Raw genomic sequence first — 17,837 nt, 5'->3', positions numbered from 1 at the left:
AGCCAGATAACTGTCATTTTGTGGAGTCATGGTGTTTCAAAGAGGAGAATAGAAACCTCTTTTTTCTTCTTGCCATTATCTGCATGTGCTCCGGTGCTCCCGCCCTAAGCAGCCTACCTGGATTTGACAAGTTTGAAAACAAAAAGAAAGTTGGGGGCTTCCCTGGTGGCGCAGTGGTTGAGAATCTGCCTGCCAATGCAGGGGACACGGGTTCAAGCCCTGGTCTGGGAAGATCCCACATGCCGCGGAGCAACTGGGCCCGTGAGCCACAACTGCTGAGCCTGAGCGTCTGGAGCCTGTGCTCCGCAACAAGAGAGGCCGCGATAGTGAGAGGCCCGCGCACCGCGATGAAGAGTGGCCCCCACTCGCCGCAACTGGAGAGAGCCCTCGCACAGAAACGAAGACCCAACACAGCCAAAAATAAACATAATAAATAAATAATAAATAAAAATTAAAAAAAAAAAAAAAAGAAAGTTGGATGTGCATCCTGGATGCATATTGTTAATAAAAAGGATGGAGACAATTCAAACGGTAATCTAATAGTAACCATGAAAGCGAATTGATCATTTCCTCTCCTGTGTCCCTACATCACAGGCGCTCACTTTCTCTCTCTCTGACTTCTTGAATTAGAGTTTAAAATGAATGAGAATAAGCATCTTCATCAATGAAATACTTTAAATATGGTAGCATAGACTTAAAAAGGTCATGTAATTTGATAGGCTGCATATAAAAGCGGTCCTCATGCGGTGGTATGGAAGACCAAGTCTGAGCTCTGGTCCTAGCAGGACCTTCCCAGGCAAACCCCCAGAAGATCACATGACTCTTAGTGCTTTGTTGTTTATGTCTATTAAGTGGGGATGATAAAAATTACAATAACTCACAATGCGGACTTTTCATATGTTAGATACCCTGCTAAGAGCGCTCCATGCATTATCTAATTTAATCTTCACAACCAATTTATGAAATAGGAATTTCTCAGACAAAGAAAATGAGGTTTAGTAATTTGCCTGTGGTCACAGTCGTTCAGTAGCAGAGGGAAGATTCCAACCCAGGCAGCCTGACTCCGGAGTTTACCTTCCTGTCAACCTCACCTAGTCGTTGGAGGTTGAATGAAATACTGTTTGTAACCTTGGGAATAAAAAATACTCTCAATGAGAAAGTTTTTATTTACCATTTCTATTTTTAAAAAATAGATTGTAATCTCAATAAGGATCATGTTATCTAAAACATGTGCTTGGTGAGGTCTGAGGCAATGGCTTTTAGAAGTCAGGCAGGAATGATTTCAAGAAAACTTGATTTTCTCCTTTCCCTTGGTTGCTGGAGGGTGAGATGGGGGTGGTTCTAGGACTTCCGTCGTAGAACTAGATATATGGGCGCAGGAAATGAGAAATGTGGCACTGCTGTACAGTGCCCATAGATTAATTAGCCGTGTAATATTATATTCGTGTCATATTTCATAGTGTACAACATTTAAAACGATGCACATGCATGTGCACATACATGCAGACACATACACACACACACACACATACACGGACATTTTGTCCTGTTTTGGGCTGTGCCATCTGCTTAGGTAGGCTTAATGACAGGGGCCATTCTGGCCCAATTCATCCATTCTGAAATTGAAAGGTATTATGATGGTACAGTATCTGCCAAATCCTGTAGGAAAAAAAAAAAACTCGTTCTGTGCCTCATCTTCTCATGACTATTTTATAGGAGTGCCATGTCTGCCTACCTCCCTTTGGTAACCAGACTTGATGTTGGTGTTGCTAGGGTCCTGTAAACCTGGTACGAGGATGTACTTCCTAATGGTAGAAGACGTCTTAAGGAAGCAGGAACGGAATTATGCAAAGGAAATGATATGTACCATATAAGTTTGCTGGATGTGCCAGCCAACAAGCTCAGCACTTTACAATCATTGTCTCGTATAATCCTCAACACAGGCCCCTGAACTAGGTATTGTTATCTCCTTATCACCAAGAATGGAGGCTCAGAAAAGTTTAAGAACTTTCCAAAAGTTTAAGAACTTTCCAAACTTTCTGAGAATAAATGTCAGAGCTGGGATTCTAACTCAGTCTCTTAGACCATACACCCTATACATCTTTTGCTATAACAGGGGTCAACAAACTACAGCAATGGACCAAATCTGACCTGATACCTGGTTTTGTCAATAAAGTTTTATTGGAACAGAGCCATGACCATTTGTTTCCATCCTGTCTGTGGCTACTTCTGCAGTAAAACAGCCTGGTTGACTAGTTCCAACTGAGATCATATGGCCCGTAAAACGTAACTTATCAACTGTTTGGCCCTTTACAGCAAAAGTTTGCCAACCCCTGGACAACACCTAAACGCTATAGATTCAGCTCAGATCATTTACTTCCGTGTGTCTACATTTTTACATGTATCTCCAAACTCCAGTGGGTAAAGGTCTATAGACTTCCTGTTTCAAGCTCAGCTTCATCTGTATACATGTGTTTTGTTCCAGGAGGGCATGAAGAAACCTGGATTCCAGACAAATCTCCAATCATGAGTCATGTTTAAGAGGGTTCTATGCACTTTGTATTTCTAGAATATGTTACTTTCAGAGAAATCAAAGTACTTCCTAAACCTGTTCGTTTAGCAGGCACACGGACAATTAGCATCCTTCGGCAGAGAGTAGAGAGGAGTAATTCACTCGGGAAAAATGAGACACCAGGCAGCTCACGGGTGAAACCCACATTACATCATCTGCCAGTTCTGCATAAGTGTGTAAGGTCATAGGAATGAAGTCTTTGGCCATCAGGGTCTTTAAACTCTTAGATTTCTAAGGCAGGTTTGAGGTTCTACAGACCCTGTGGTCTTTGAGGCCCAAGGATAAAACCAAAAGAGTAGCAATTCAATTAAAGCTGCCTTAATTCATGCCTAGTTGCCCAAACCATACAGGCATGGGCAGAGTAAGCTGGCTGATCTCATTTGTTTATTGTCTGTGTCCTTTCTCAGGGGCTGCTAGATGTGCTATAATCTCAGTTTTCAAACAAAACCATGTTGCAGTGTTCGAAAATAGGTAAAGGAAAGGCAGGGACATTTTTAAAGGAATCTTGTGACTTCCAAAGCATAAAGAAGTATTTCTGCATTAGTGAACAAACTATTACAAACTATTGTTAAGTGCCATTTTAGTCATAGTAACCCATGTAATTCCAGCTAAAGTAATTTATACCATGTGAAAGTAAAGGCCTATTTGAGTGAATGTATAAAAGACTAATTAGTATATCAATTTAAAATATTTGATATCAAAAATGCTTGAAAGCAATGTATCCTATGTGAGACTCTGCTTTACAATTTTTAATGCCATTTGTTTTGTCATGATCCTTCCCTTTTTTTTTTTATTAATGATAGCATTAATAAAAAAATATTTTAAAAAGGTTGTTTCAGCCAAGTCCATCTCCAAGTTACTTGAGTTCATGTTCATGTGTGGGTGTTTTTTAATGGGTTAGGTATCCAGAAATTTGTACATTCTGGGGCAGAGTCAAAAATCTCTAAGTTAAGAGAATGAGAGAAAATATTTGAAACCATATGTCTGATAAGGAGTTACTATCCAAAATGTAAAAGGAACTCCTACAACCCAATAGCAAAACAAATAAGAAAAGAAAAGTAATAATAACCAGATTTTAAAACGGGCAAGGGACTTTAATAGAAATTTCTTCAAAGAACAAATACAATTGGCCAACGGGTACATGAAAAGATGGTCAGCATTGCTAATCATCAGGGAAATGCAAATCAAAACCACAAGGGGATATTACCTCACACCTGTTAGGATGGCTATTATCCAAAAAACAAAATTTGGCAAGAATGATGAGAAGTTCCCACTGTTGGTGGGACTGTAAAGGGTGGGTAAGAATATAAATTAGTGCCGCTTTTACAGAAAACAGTACAGAAAAAAATTTAAAATAGAACTACCATATAATTCAGCAGTCCAATTTCTGAGTATTTTCCCCAAAAAATTGCAGTCAGGGTTTTGAAGAGATATTTCTACTCCCATATTCATTGCAGCATCATTTACAATAGCCAAGATATGAAGACAACTTAAATGTCCATCAACAGATGAATGGATAAAGAAGATGTGGTATATACATACAATGGAATTTTACGCAGCCTTTTAAAAGAAGGAAATCCTACTAGATGTGACAACGTAGATGAATCTTGAAGACATTATGCTAAGTGAAATAAGCCTGTCACAGAAGGACAAATACTGTATGATTCCACTTATATTAAGTATCTAAAGTAGCCAAACTCATAGAAGCAGAGAGTAGAATGGCAGTTGCCAGGGGCTGGGAGCAGGTGAAAATGGGGAATTGCTATTCAGCGGTTGTAAAGTTTCAGTTCTGTAAGATGAATAACTTCTGGAGAGCTGCTCTGCAACACTGTGCCCATTGTTAATGTACTGCATTGTACACTTCAAAACTTATTGCGACGGTAGACCCCATATAAAATGTTCTTACTACAATTTTTAAAAAGTTCTAAATGAAAACCATTTTGAAGCAGCCAAAATAGCTCATAGACTTCCTGCTTTAAGCTCAGTTTATGCTCTCTTATATGCAAACATGGTACCTGGTTTCCCAGAATAGAACAGATTGACTATAAAACAGTAAAAAATGAAAGCAAAACTAACCATCACAAGAGCTAAGATTTGTTTATGTTGTGCTAGACACTGGTCTAAGTCTTTTGCAAGAATTTCATCTTTCCAACAATTCAATAAATGAGTGCTGTTGTTACTATTTTAATGAGGAAACTACTGTGCAGAAAGCTTCAATAACTGATGAAGTTTGCACAGCTGATCAGGGGCAGAGCCTGGGTCCACTGCAGCTTAGTTTCTTAATGCCAGCGCTCCATTGCCTCCCCAGAGAATTCCACTCCCACCTCTCAGCTGCCTCTTGATAATGTTGTTAAATTATTGATGTCTCCTAACAACAACTTAAGAAGTTTTTAGCTTAAGTTTATGCTAATGCTTAATGTTATGTTAAGTTTCCTGTAACATATTTAAGAATACGGATGAATCTTGGTACATGTTAGAAAGATTTCACTTAAACATGGTGAATAAAAGTAGAGGTCTCTTTGTAAAAAACAAACAAGCATCTGTTTTCTAGAAAATCCTCTGACATGCATCACTTCATTCCCTAACAATGCAGAATAAATGAGGTGTTACCACTGTGTACATCAAAGGTAGATGGGCTTAGATTCAGGCAGGAGGCGTTTCAGTTCTACAGAGCAGGCTGGGATGATTAATGAATACTAATTGATGGTGATGAGATCTTTAAGAATAAGAAAAATAAATTGTCTTCTGGAATTGTTTCTGGAACCCCCCGACCTCATTTTGAAGTTGTGGATAGACGTGACAGTCTTACAATGCCAAAATAATCTGTTCCGAAGAGGAAAAAGTTCATTTAACCATTTAGACTGCCTTATGCTGAAGAGTCAGTCACATAGGACTTTGAAACTATTTGGTCAGCTTGTTTTGGCTGTCTGTAAATATAATCTTCCAAATACAAACCTCAGAAAATGTTTCAAAGAATAGCATATAATTAGTATTTGGTTTAATTTCCTGTCAGCTTTTATTTTATGTATTTAATCCAGCTTGTTAAACCTTCTTTGTGATCCTGAATGTTTTATAGACAATAATATCATATTTAATTTTCTAATTCTATGTGAAGTTCACAGTCAGGATTAGTTGATATTTTTACATCTTCAAATTTAGAAACCTAGTATGAAGTCTTACATAGATTAGCAAACGTTTACCTTTCATAACAGAAATTTAAAGAGTACTCTAGTTTGTTTATGCCTTTGCTAATGGTCCTTCCTGCTAGGAACTTTAGAAACGTTAAATGTCCATTTAGTCATGACATACACACAGCCTCAATGACCTAACAGGCGGATTTGCAGAGCAATCACCTTGCCAGCTCATGGCAGCCAGAAGTAAAAGGGAAGGTGGTAGTGGTGAATCTGTTTCTATTACTTGATGCTTAATCATCATGAATCAGAGACTTTTATGAGAAATCTTTAACCATCCATGACAGATTTGCTCACCAAAGATGTACAGATTTTTGCTTTATTAGGAAAATTGTTTAGGCCCTAACTGTATATATGTAAGAAATTGTTTGTTGAAAAATTTAACAGTTATCTTATGCTACATCAGACATCACACGGTTCTGAGCTCAGTTTTCTCATGCCATCAGATTCTATACAACGTGATTTTAAAAATTCAATCCTGGTCAAAAGGAGTCCATTAGAAGAAAGTTGTACTATATGAAATTGTAGCTCAAAGAATGCTCAGTCTCCCCAGGTTGGTAACAGCCCGGTGGTGGTGATCTTTACAGAAAGGCCACTGTAATGCCTAGGAATTCCTTCAAGGCAAAGGTAGATTAGTTTCTAAACCCTGAAACACATCAAAATTACTAGAGGAACTTAAAAATATAGGTCACGGCTCCTCCTCAAAATATGGGAAGGTGGCACTTGTGTACCTGGAATCACTTCCATTTTAACTGCACCCATTCGAGTTCTTAGAAGTGGCAAGTATTTTATGTGCCTCCCTCACATCACTGCGTCCCAGATCCATGCACTTCAAAATTATATTAGGAAAGAACCACATCTTAGCTCTGCAGAAAACTCAACGGAGTTCACTTGGCAATTCAAAATATAAAAGCCACTTAGTTTATTGTTAGATGTTAGTGTAGTAGACATTGACATTCATTATACAATTAATGTATTATATATTCTGCTGCTCAGGAAATGGTAAGACCTGCTACTCATAGTCTGGAAGCTAACCATTCAGATGGATCCACAAAGGACTCCACCTTTTTCGACTCGATACTGAGTTCTTCATGTGTGAGTGGTGAGCCCACAGCTATCCTGTTTCTGTCATTTCAAAGTTCCAAAAGCATGAGGAAAATTCAGACTGCCGTGGCTACTGCTTAAAGCGGTTGGACAGTTTGAGTGCCTCAACTGTTCCTACATGGGTAGGCGGAGTCAGGGCCCCAAAGGGACTCCTCCTCCCAGTGTTTTATCAAGCAAGTACAGAGGCCCAGATGTTTTGTATTTTCACTGGAGCACAATGTATGAGTGTTTTTATATTTAAGTGGTTTTTTTTTTTACATATTCACATGGAAAACTCAAACAGAATAGAAGGATGCATATGACATGAAAAACTAAAATCTCTCTCCTCATTTTACCCTTTATTCCTTCCCTTTAATTCTATTGTCCTGAACGAAACACTGTTGACGTTTGTTATGTGTATGTCCAAAACTGTTTTGAGTGGACATAAGCATGCACACACATGCAGATGGGTAGCTAAAGCTAGACAGCTGGCTCTCTAGAGTCCTTGAATGGAAACAGGACAATTCTTCAAAAGCCATGTCTTGCTGTAAGCAAACATTAGGGAGCATCTCTGGAAAAAAATATTCATATTTAGCTCAATCTGTTCTCCAGTTAATTAAATTAATTACCATAATCCATGGCAGACTTTTTCCCCTTCAAATAAATTAACGATCTATTTGTAAGTTAGCGTTATTTCACATATGCTGATCTCTCTTTCTGGAGGTCCCCGTTTTGATGATAGACTCATTAAGAATAGGAATCCTGCAGGGTCTTTCTTTAAAAAATATTTATTTATTTATTTTTATTTTTGGCTGCATTGGGTCTTAGTTGCGGCATGCGGGATCTTTCGTTGCGGGGTGCGAGCTCCAGAGTGCATGGGCTCCATTGTTGCGGCACGCGAGCTCTCTAGTTGTGGTGTGTGGGCTCTCTAGTTGTGGTGTGTGGGCTCAGTAGTTGAGGTGCATGGGCTTAGTTGCCCGGCGGCATGTGGGAACCTAGTTCCCCAACCAGGGATCGAACCCACATCCCCTGCATTGGAAGGTGGATTCTTAACCACTGGACCACCAGGGAAGTCCCCTGCCGGGTCTTGAATATGATCCCCAGGAACCCAAAATTTTCAATACATATTGGTAGAAGTTCATTGTCAACTCACATGCACCTCATATAACAAATTGATTCAGACAGCCCAGATTCCTGAGCTGTCTTCACTGACACCTCATACAGTAACGAAATTATGGGAAATTTATGCAACTGAAATCCTCTCTTGTTTGGTGTAGTTATTGCTTTTCCATGTCCTTTTAAAACACGAAGATCTGCAACCAAGATTTTTAATACGCGAGAAATGGTTTTAATGTTCTGCATTAAATAGATTGAGGAAGGTTAGACAAAACAGTATTTGCAAGATTTCATGCTGTGAGAGTGATGAGGACGAAGGGTGAAATTAATGAGTCTGAAATGGTCGTGAGTGCAAAGTTGTTTTTAAAGTGTCGCTTTCTCAAAGAACACAAGCTTGAAACTCAACAAGCATGAATATAGGAAGGGCTTTTTAAGAGAGGCTGTGGGCACTCTCACAGATACACATTTGTCCATTTAAGATCACATCTAAGCCGTGGGCTGCATTTGCATATGCTCCTCTTTCTCTTCCAAGTTGTTTGGCATCCGAGGTGCCACCTGGTAACTGGGTTGGAATCCTGTGATCCCATCTTTTGCCAATTACTTCAGAAGGTTGCTTGACTGGTCCGCACACCTACTTTCCTTTTCCCTTTTAATTATCGCTGCACAGTTAATCCTAGCTCCAAGAATCAATTTCCTTCTCATATCTACCTAGACATCCTGTCTAAGCCCCTTCTGTTTTGTTTTGTTTTTTTCCATCTCACTTCCATCTATTTCCTGTTTATTTCAGGAAAACCTCTTCTCACACCACTTTCTGGTCTTTTCCATCTTCTCTCTCCTTTCTTGACCACAAAATAAAATTTGTCATGAACAAAGGTGAGTGTCTGGATGTCCCTGGAAATATTTGAAAGTGACATGAAGAAACCAATGCCATCACTCTTTTGAACTTCCTTTAGGGTCAACTCAAATATTTCCCTTTACCTTTTCATCCCACTAGAGTGAAATTTCCCTCATACCTTAGATCTATTTTTCAGTCAAAATATTAACAGATTTTTCTACATTGTTTATGATGAATGATTTTTTTCTTTTTCTTTTTTTAAAGCTTATTTATTTATTTATTTATTTATTTATTTATTTATTGCTGCGTGCGGACTTTTTCTAGTTGCGGCGAGCGGGGGCTACTTTTTGTTGTGGCGCATGGGCTTCTCGTTGCGGTGGCTTCTCTTGTTGTGGAGCACGGGCTCTAGAGCGCAGGCTCAGTAGTTGTGGCGCACGGGCCTAGCTCCTCCGTGGCATGTGGGATCCTCCTGGACCAGGGCTCGAACCCGTGTCCCCCGCATTGGAAGGCAGATTCTTAACCACTGTGCCACCAGGGAAGTCCTTTTTTTCTGTTTTTAAAAAATATTTTATATACTCTAAAATCATAATGAATTACAATTTATACTGAAAAAAATACGGCCAGTTACTTAAGTTTTAGAGTGTGTTTTGAAATTCTAACTATAATATCAATGTCACTGTCTGCTATCATGTAGCATATGTATAGGTTTGGGGCATATACTAGGTGAAATAGTTTTTTGTGTTAAACTAGATTGAGACACAACCACTATCTATAACATACCTTTTATGGGACTATGCACTCCAAGGTAAAACAACTATTTTAATAGTCACATTTTAAACATATCCAGTTCATATGTTGCACTACTTCTGTTTTCCAAAGATGGCTAACTTGGGGGGATTGGGAAGGGAAAAATAATGGTTCAAAAAAGGCCACCAGACTTTTGTTTGGAGCAAGGTCCAAATCTTATGCATCTTTGTATCCCAGCAAAGTGCATTTAGTAGGTGTTAAATAACGCTGTGTAGGATATATGAGTTAGTGAGTGAACCAAGTAAGCATAAAAGGTATTGACATTCCCTGCTCTGAATTCCCCCAGTTGAAAAATACCCATTAGCTCCCTTTTATATTGATGATATTTATAAAGTACGATCAAGATACCTTTAGGCATTCTGTTTTAAAGATATGTTGTGAATCGGAATGCCATTGATTTACTTCTGTGTTTCATCTTTTAATGGCTCTGCCTCCCTAGGGGCAGGACATATCTTGGCAGGCAACATGGACATGCAGATTTCTCATCTGCCCCTTAATAATCTGTCTTTATGGAAAATCATTGAACTTACGACTACGTTTTCTAAACAATTTATTCTCCAGATTATGATACCAGACATTCCAAATTTATAATAGGGGACTGTTTGTACAGACTGAAAAGAAAAGAATAAATAGGAGAATTGGTCCACTCTGAGGAGTCTTTGAGGTACCACACACATGGTATGCATAAAGGGATAGTTCCTTTTCCTTTTTTTTATGTCTCCTTGCACTTCTTTTGGAAACTTCACACAATATTTCTAGATAACCAGGGCTAGAAGTGAGGGGTAGGACAAGGTACTAAAAAATATGAGAAAGAGAGGTCCTAGGTTTCTTGTAAGATACATATGAGATGGTTATATGAGTGAAGTGCTCTTTCTGTGTGAAATAAGCAGTGTTTGGAGGTAGCAAAGGAATAGACAGGTAAGCCCTGGAGGTGTTCAGCTGCCAGTCTCACGTGAAGCTCTAACTGGTGGTCTTTGGTGACCCCTGGACTGACCGAGTGGCAGCTGCTGGTCATAAGCTCCACCAGGGCTGCTGGTCAATGTTGGCTTTCCTCCCCAGCCATCTCCTTTCTGATTCTCCTCCTTCCCAGGACTCATCTCCTTGCAGTGACAGGATTGAGGCTCTCAAGATGCACATCTCATTTCAAAATGGATGTGATAAACAGATGTCTTTTTTAAAAAAAAATTGAATGAAACATTCCTTAAATTCTACACTGATTTACAATTTTCAAAAGTTTCACACACATAAAATCCCATAATAACCCCTTTTAAATCCCCTCCCCCCCTACATTGCCCCTCCCCCCCTTCCCTCTCCCCACTGGTGACCACTAGTTTGTTCTCTATATCTGGGAGTTTGCTTCTTTTTTGTTTTATTCACTTGTTTGTTGTACTTTTTAGATTCCGCATATAAGTGATATCATGCAGTATTTGTCTTTCTCTGTCTGACTTATTTCACTTAGCATAATGCCCTCCAAGTCCATCCATGTTGCTGCAAATGACAAAATTTTATTCTTTTTTATGGCCGAGTAGTATGCCATTGTATATATGTACCACATCTTCTTTATCCATTCATCTGTTCATGGGGTCCCTTTTTTGCTTGAGTGTACTTGAATGAACAAATCTTCCTCCTCCAGAGTTTGGAGGAAATGGGATGAAACATTTCAGCAGAGAAAATAAGGGGCATGGGTGGTAGCTCTCCTGGATCTCTTCCCTTTCTTGGGGGAGATCAACTTTGAAAGGATTTAAAAATATACCCTAAGTGGTCCCTGCACACCATCCTGCTGTATGGTTGAGGAGGACAGGGAAAATAAACATTGCCATAAACAAACAGAGAATAATAAATTGTAAGAAGGCAACAGAATATGTTTTTTACTTGAATGTTGAATCTTTAGTTCTGAACGTGCTCCTTCTCTCCTTCCAGAAAGCTCCAAAGTATTGAAGATTTTCATTTTCTGGAATCATGAGTTAGGTACACTTCTTTTCTCTCTGAGTTCATAATTCCTGCTGGGAAAATTTGGAAAATAACTCTTCCTTTCTTATCCCCAGTAAGTGGTGACTTATCTTTGTGAGTTTATAAGTAACTAAGGCCCATTTCTGATTAGAAAGGCAGAAAGGTGGATGAACGTCAGTTTACATTTAGTTAATGAAGATGTGGGATTTCTCTAACAGAATGAAAGATTGCTGACATCTAGCACTGGGCCTGGCACACAGTAGGTGCTCATTAAAAGTCTGAGAAGGAGACTTGGGTTCTAATCCTGGATGTAAGAGTATTTACCCTTTCTAGGCCACTGTTTCCTCATCTGTAAAATAAGAACACTAATGACTATTTAAATTGTGTCTTAGTATGCTATATAGTAATAGAACTAATATAGCACTGTATTATAATAAATAACTGTTAGAGCCCCTTTGATTTTATCATGTGTGTCTTCCTTGAGGGCAGTGACCACATCTCTCTAGATAAGCACTCTGTCCCCACCACTCAGCACTGTGCCTTTTCCATAGCAGATGCTCAGTAAATATTTATTGAATCAATGTTGTTTGTGTTCAAAGAGAGTGTTTAACCTCTTACTGCCTCAGTTCCCTCCTCCCATTTCGTGGTCGCACGTCCACTCTTAGTAAATTGACGTACCCTGAGCTCTGTTTCCAGGAGTGTAAAAAACAAGTTTTTCTTTTGATCCTGGGACATGTTCACTCAGATTTTTAGAAAAATCATTGTATATTGATTAATGCATCCCAGGTTAGACTTCCCATCCTCACATTCACACATACACATAATTTATTTCTTCTCTCTTTCCTTACCTGATGATGCTAAAATAGTTAACAGACTACTTCCTTCTTCCCCAGGAATTCTTAACTAAGAGAACATGAAACCCTTGGGAAGAGTTGTGGCAGGGCTTGTGAAAACCATAGATGGGTTTTTTTGTTTTGTTTTGTTTTGCCCATCGACTGCAGTGGTCCAGCCTATAGTTTTATTTTTCACACCAGTAAGTAAAGGTGACAAACAGCCACTGGCTCAAGTTTTTCCAAGAATTAAAGGACCTGGTCAGTCTTCAGGTTGCTTCGCACCTTGTCTTGCTAATCTGTCAGCTTCTTCATTGCCTATAAATCCCGAAAGTCCAGGAACATGCATTCACTGAATGTCCATGCCCTGGACAAGCCTGTCCAGTTCCACGAAGTCCTCTTTGTTGATCACCTCCTTCCCTGTGCTTGTCCTCCATCCATTCTTCTTCCAGACTTACACCCAATTAGTGATGCCATTGATAGTAAACATGCTGTCCGTGTAGAGAACCAACTTACTGATGTTCTGAGCCTTCGCTTGTTCGATGGCTTTGCAGGCTGCATGAATCTCTGCTCTTTGGTTTGTTTGTCACCCAGGAAGTCTAATTCCTACATTTAAACGATGGCCTGGCCCCCAGTAAACACCGATTCCTGCTCGAGCCCCCCTCTGCCCATTACTGGAGCAGCAGCCGTCCTTGTAGACGATGACAGTTTCCCCCATATAAGAAAATGTGTCTTTGCTCACTGAAGGCAGCGTGCTTTGCACACGACTCTGCGTTTTCACCTTCACCTTCATCCAAGGGCTCACGAAGTCACTTGTTTGCTTTCACTAGTGATTCTTGTACGCGTTTATTTTTCTGCCCTTCTGAACCATCAGGGTTTGTATGAAATGTGTGTGCCTTTTTATGGAAAGTGGATTGGATTTTTTTTTTTTTACTAGATTCTCTAAGGGTCCTTTGACCCATAAAAGGTGAAGATCCACTCTACTAAATGAGTAAGGTCTAGTCATTGAGAAAAGCCTGCTATCTCCCCTCTGTGGTTGCCTCAATGTCTTGAAAGAATGTTTCCAAGATGATAAAGAAACCCACTTTCATCTTATAATTCCACCCTGTAGCAAGACCAGCTTACAGAAGTGCCTTAAAACCTCCATCTCTCCATCTGAGGGCCCCCCACTCCCAACCCACCCAGGCCAGGAAGCCCATGACTCATATCACTAGGCAACATCCTCTTTACATTTCCATGAGTTACCTGTCTTGCTACCTGGACACTGGACAAGTAAATTGCCCTCACATATATCATGACTTGTGGGAAGGTGGTATTTTTACCACAGTGAACTTGGGGTATACAATGCATGTCAAGGTCACTGACCTTAGCAAAACAGAGGCCAATGTTAGGAAACAGATATAGGAGAGATATAGTGATATAATAGAAGGGACACCAAAGTAATAGTCAGGGACCACCATTGAGACATATTATAACATACTCTAGATACAAAGGAAGTGCTTCAGTTCTTTGGGCTTTATTTTCTCATAGCCCAGTGTGGATATTGGACACGATGATCTGCAGTGTCTTCCAGTTTCAATCTCTAAAATTGTGTGATTCTTGTTGGCTGACATTGGACAAGCTAATGGGAAGTCCTAAAGCCTTAAAGATCTCAAGTTTTCTAGCTTACCAGGAAATGGGCAAGAAATTAAACAAATCCAAAATATTGAACGAGTGAAGAAAGGAGCCATTTTAATGGACAGGAATACCTAATATTGAAAAGATCTCATTTCTTCCAAAATTATAAAAAATATAGCTCAATTCTGATTTTTCAAAAATGAGTTTCTTAAAATTTTACCAATTTCTGAAATAAACAGATGAGGATAGCCTGGTCCTCTCACCAAAAAAATGATAGTTAAGAATAAAATACTCCGACTTCTCTGGTGGCACAGTGGTTAAGAATCTGCCTGCCAATGCAGGGGACACGGGTTCGAGCCCTGGTCTGGGAAGGTCCCACATGCCACGGAGTAACTAAGCCTGTCCGCCACAACTACTGAGCCTGTGCTCTAGAGCCCGTGAGCCACAACTACTGAGCCTGCATGCTACAACTACTGAAGCCCATGCTCCTAGAGCCTGTGCTCCGCAACAAGAGAAGCCACCGCAATGAGAAGCCCACACGCCGCAACTGGAGAAAAGCCCTCACGCAGTGATGAAGACCCAATGCAGCCAAAAATAAATAATAAATAAATAAATAAAATTTAAAAAAAGAAAAAAGAATAAAAAACTCGCAGTGCTATCCATGAAAAAATAATATAAAGCTACCAAAAGTAAAATAGCATGATAGAGCAAGACACAGATGAATGAAATAGATTCAAACGTCCAAGCTACCAATCATTAACAATTATTGTAATGATAAAGTTATACTAAATTTGTACTTATAATTAAAAGAAAGTAATAATTAAGAGTACAATTAAATAAAATAATGATTTTTAATGTAAAATAAGTGTATATGTAATAAAACTATAATAAATTTATAATTATAAAGCTGTAATAATGTTATAGTTATAATGATATTATTTGATAATTATAATTTATTATAATAATAAAGTAATCATTTACTTATTATAACAATCAATAAAAAGAAAACAAAATGCCCAATAAAAATGGGTAAAATATTTTAATATATACACTTCATCAAAAATATATGAATAACCAAAAGCACATAAAAACATGCCAAACAGCACTTGTGATTAGGGAAATTAAAATTAAAATCAAAATGAGATCATCCTAAATACCTAATTAGAATGTCTAAAATTTAAAAGACTGACTATAGTAAGTGTTAGAAAGGATATAGGGAAAGTGGAATCCTCATTCACTGCTGGCAGGAACATAAAATGGTACAACCACTTCGGAAAACATTTTGGCAGCCATCTTAATAAGTTAAACATATACTTCCCATATAACCCAGCCATTCCATTCCTAAGTATTTAATCAAGAGAAATGAAAGCATATGTCCACACAAAGAGTTGTACACAAATATTCATAACAGCTTTATTTTTAAATGGCCAAAATTGGAAACATCCCAAATGTCCATCAGGAGATGATTGGGTAAACAAATTGTGTCATGGGCATACAATACTAATTACATTATTATTACATTATAATTACATTATTTATTACAACAGTACTAAAAAGGAATGTACTGTTGACATAATGCTACAACATGAATGATACAAAATAATTATGCTGAGTGAAAGAAGACAGACCAAATAGGAGTGCATATTGAATAATTCATTTATCTAAAATTCCAAAGAAGGCAAACTAATCTATGCAGAAAGCTGTCTCAATTGTTGCCTGGAGACAGAGGGTAGGGAGATTGATTTAATCTAATAATTTAAAAGATAAAAGAAACTATAGAAAACTATGTAATTATCTGATCTTGAATAGAAAAACCCTTTCTAAGCATAAATTGAAGACAAAATTTTTAAAATAAAAGGATGATTGACTTGATTTATTTTTTAAAAATTTAAAGGTTTATGTTAAAATACATTATAAAATTATAAGTCAGGTAGCAAAGGAGGTGATATTTGCCATAAATATAAAAGTTATATATTAAAAGATCTTATAAAACAATAATGACTTAATAGAACATCCCCATTGTAAAAGGGCAAATCATATAAACTAGTGTTTCACCCCCCAAAAAAGAAAAGAGGGAAGGAGGAGGAGGGAAGGAAGGGAGGGAGGAAAGGAGGGAGAGAGGGAAGGAAGAGGAGAAAGAAACAGATTCACAAAACGCTTAGCAAAAAAGAGGTTTTTCTGCCTCTTGGTTGTGTCTTTGTAGGTTGTTTTATTTCAACCTTTGTGTTTTTCCGTATTTTCATAGTTCCTACAGTGGACTTGGGTGATCACAAAATAGTCTAGAGAGAGAAGTTCAGTGAACTCAGCAAAGTGTTAATGATCTTCCAGATGAAGGAGGTGTAGAAGGTATCTGTTCAAAGGAAGGCGGAGACAAGGGATGTGTGTGTGTGTCTGTGCACGTGCGCGCGCGCACATGTGTGTGTGTGTGTGTGTGTGTGTGTGTGTGTGTGTGTAAGAGATGCCGAGGAGATTATGATTAGTAGGAGAAAACAGGGCCTTAGAAGTGGAATACAGTCTGGTCCCTGTCCTGGACCTTGACTCCCAGGTAGTGCCTTACTTCTATGTGAATCCAGGCTATCCAAGCCCAATGCCGAGAGTTGATGGGCACTTCAGAAATGCTTGCTTTATCAGTTGGTGAAAGACATGAAGGGGAAGATTGTATATTGCATCCAAATACATGAAGAAAAATGTTTAAACTTCACCATAAGTTACATTCCTCATAATCCTCATTTTACAACCCTTGGTTCAAAACACAAGGGGCAACTGGATGTTGGCTGTGTAGTCAACGTTATTATCAGGCTGCATAAAATCATGAAACATCATCCTGACATTCAAGGAATTTGGAGTCTAGCTGGGAAAATACACCTCACAGGAAATAATTAGACAGTAAAGTCGTTTCCTTCATTTCATTGTGGGGCAGAATGCATTCTAAAATGAAGAGATTGTAACCGTCACAGGAGCACACATTCTCAATATCTAAGAAAAACAATTTTTTGAAGAGAGAACTATTAGGATATTAGGAGCCCTTGAAAATTGCAAGGGGAGTTCTCTTGGTGAAAAGAGCTAACATCCGATAGATTAAGTCAACATGTAAATACGTATTCTTGGAGTCTGCAGTGCTCTCACAGGAATATTAAATGCTGGTTTTTATGACTCTGGTTTAAAATCATGGCAGGGTCTCTCAGTTCAGTGAAGCTGGCTTAGGAGGAAGAGAAGCACGATGGTGGTGCTCCTTGGGGCAACTGAGCTCTACTCCAAGCCTTGTGAACTTGCTTTCATGCAGCCAGAGGATAGAAATTGCATTGTTCTGTGTCCTTGACCAGAGCATTAGTTACAACTTGTCAGAAGAGAAGAAATAAGTGAGAAAGAAAATAAATGATTTATAAAACTCCTCAGAATACATCATCCCAAACTATGAGCACAGCAAAGTATTTAAAACTAGACAGGAGAGCAAGAGAGAAAATAACGTCGGCTGACAGTGAAATGCTAACATTTTAAAACAGTGATGAACATTCAAGAATGTCCATAATATATCGTCTTCCACTTACTTTCTGTCTTCACCATAAATAGACATGAGTTAACGTATGTTTGAAGATTCATTTCCCTTTTATTGAGTTCACTCAACAAAAGGTCTTTTTCCAGCATGTCCTGCTTTTATAAACCAAGATCTAATTTGACATGATTACGTAATTGTGTGGCCGTTTGTGCCCTTCCTCCTCTTTCTCCTTTCTACAAGGCAGAGAGTCTCTTTCTTCCTAGAGCTTTATAGAATATGTTAATTCGCTTAATAACAATAATAGTTTTCTCACAACTAATTCATCTATTTCCTAAATTGT

At 38.6% G+C, this 17,837-nt stretch overlaps 1 pseudogene across 1 annotated transcript; it reads right to left on the bottom strand.

The window, feature by feature from the left end:
* Positions 1 to 465: 465 nt before the first annotated feature.
* Positions 466 to 14,481, bottom strand: LOC309619544 (ribonuclease H1-like; annotated as a pseudogene). The gene has a single exon. The product of its transcript is annotated as a ribonuclease H1-like (transcript).
* Positions 14,482 to 17,837: the final 3,356 nt, after the last annotated feature.

The sequence above is a fragment of the Balaenoptera borealis genome (genome assembly GCF_965194805.1).
Source record: "Balaenoptera borealis genome assembly, chromosome: 21".
NCBI lineage: Eukaryota > Metazoa > Chordata > Mammalia > Artiodactyla > Balaenopteridae > Balaenoptera > Balaenoptera borealis.
The sequence above is the reverse complement of the archived record's forward strand: the minus strand, read 5'-3'. Positions and strand labels throughout refer to the sequence as shown.